General features: G+C 39.9%; 1 pseudogene; it reads right to left on the reverse strand.

Moving 5' to 3' along the window:
• Positions 1-555: 555 nt before the first annotated feature.
• Positions 556-1,474, reverse strand: LOC124989378 (olfactory receptor 2J3-like; annotated as a pseudogene).
• Between the last annotated feature and the right edge of the window lie 409 nt (positions 1,475-1,883).

Consider the following 1,883-nt stretch of genomic DNA (forward strand, 5'->3'; position numbering starts at 1 on the left):
TTCTGACCTTGATCTCAGGCACACAGTTCCTGGGAAGGAAGGAATTCTTATACTAGACAACCACAGTGTTTCACCAGCTCTGCTTCTCCTCTTCCTGCCTACTTCACAGTAACTTTTAACAATGAAGTTTCTTGAGAGCTACACAAAGCTCCTAGCATTGCACTTTGCAACTGGATGGCAGCTATGGAAAAGCTACATAGATACCCTAGTTTCTGTAACTTTTCTGAATACAAAGAATAATGGTTGCATAGTCTTTAACCTGATAATGAGACATATATAAATAAAGATTGCTGGCATAACTCTTTAGATCTTCATCTCCATCAGAGAGAAGAGCTCCACAGGATCCCAGATAAATCTTCAAAAATCTGTGTTTGTTAGTCTTTATTTTTCTAATCCCCCTTCACCCCTCACTGGAACGCTGAGTTTAGCTGTGCTGCTTGAGGCACTCATAAGTCTGGTAGCGAGAGTGAGTGTAAAGTGGATGTGAGTGGACCTATGAACCACTGGTGAAAAGCTGGATTCATCATTACACTGTTATTGTCACAAGTACACAGGTCATCCTCTCCCCGTTAGTCTGCTAACTGCCCCTCTGTCATCTTTGTTTCTGGGGGTATAGATGAGAGGGTTGAGACTTGGTGTGACAACAGTATAAAACAGGGCAATGAACTTGCCTTGCTCTTGAGAATTTTCTGTTGGTGGTTGGAGATAAATGCACAGAACTGGAATGAAAAAGAGGAAAACGACCATAAGATGGGCTCCACACGTCCCAAAGACTTTCTGAAGTCTGGTAGTTGACTGCATCCTCAATACAGTTCTAGCAATGGCACCATAGGATGTCAGAATGAGAATGAGTGGTACGAGAACAAAAATGGAGCTTGTGACCATGAGGGTCAGCTCATTGACATGAGTATCAACACATGACAATTTGAGAAGTGCTGAAACTTCACAGAAAAAGTGATCAACTTGGTAATGTCCACACAGGGGTACCCAGAACATAAAGAGGGAATGGAGGGCTGAGTTTATAAAGCCACTTACCCAGGATGCCACAGCTAAGGACTGGCAGAGTCGAGGGTGCATGAGGACAGTGTAATGCAAAGGTTTACACACAGCTGCATAACGGTCATAAGACATCACCACCAGTAGGACACACTCTGTGGTTCCCAGCACAAGGGCAAAGTAGAGTTGAATCATAGAAGTGGCATATGAAATGGTCTTCTCTGGGCCCCAGCAATTGGGGGATAGAGCTGGTGGTTCAGCAGAGACCCAGAAAAGAGAGGTTTGAGACAAAGAAGTACATGGGAGTGTGGAGATGAGAATCCAGGTATGACAGGATGATGATAAACAAATTACCTATCAGTGTCAACAAGTAGAACATAAAGATTACCACAAAGAGAGCTATTTCCAGGTGTGGTCAATGAGAAAAACCCAGTAGAATGAAGTATCCTTCAGAAGTACCATTGATTTTTTCCATCATTGTTTTCTGTTAAATGAAGGAACAAAATCATAATAAGTCATAGGACATATGAAAATGATCCAAAAAAAATAACGAATAGCCAATTTTTAAAAGCCTATCAATGTGGAATTGATAAGTAGAGCATTAAGAGAGTAATTGAACAATATAAGAACCTTCATATTCTTATTGGATATCAAAGTAAGAGTAAAATATACTTGTGGTGAAAACTAAAATATTCTATATGCTAGAATATTATATGATAAATGTAAAAGTAATGATGCCTTTAGGAAGACATAAATAGATAAAGCTGGTAGATAATAATTTAATGAGAAGCAGGTTATTTACATATCTGTAATATATTTCCACCATTTGCTTGGTATCACAAGTAATTTTGTATTTGCAGAAACTGGTGGGCACCCCCATAACCAGG

Source organism: Sciurus carolinensis, chromosome 7 (assembly GCF_902686445.1).
Source record: "Sciurus carolinensis chromosome 7, mSciCar1.2, whole genome shotgun sequence".
Taxonomy (NCBI): domain Eukaryota; kingdom Metazoa; phylum Chordata; class Mammalia; order Rodentia; family Sciuridae; genus Sciurus; species Sciurus carolinensis.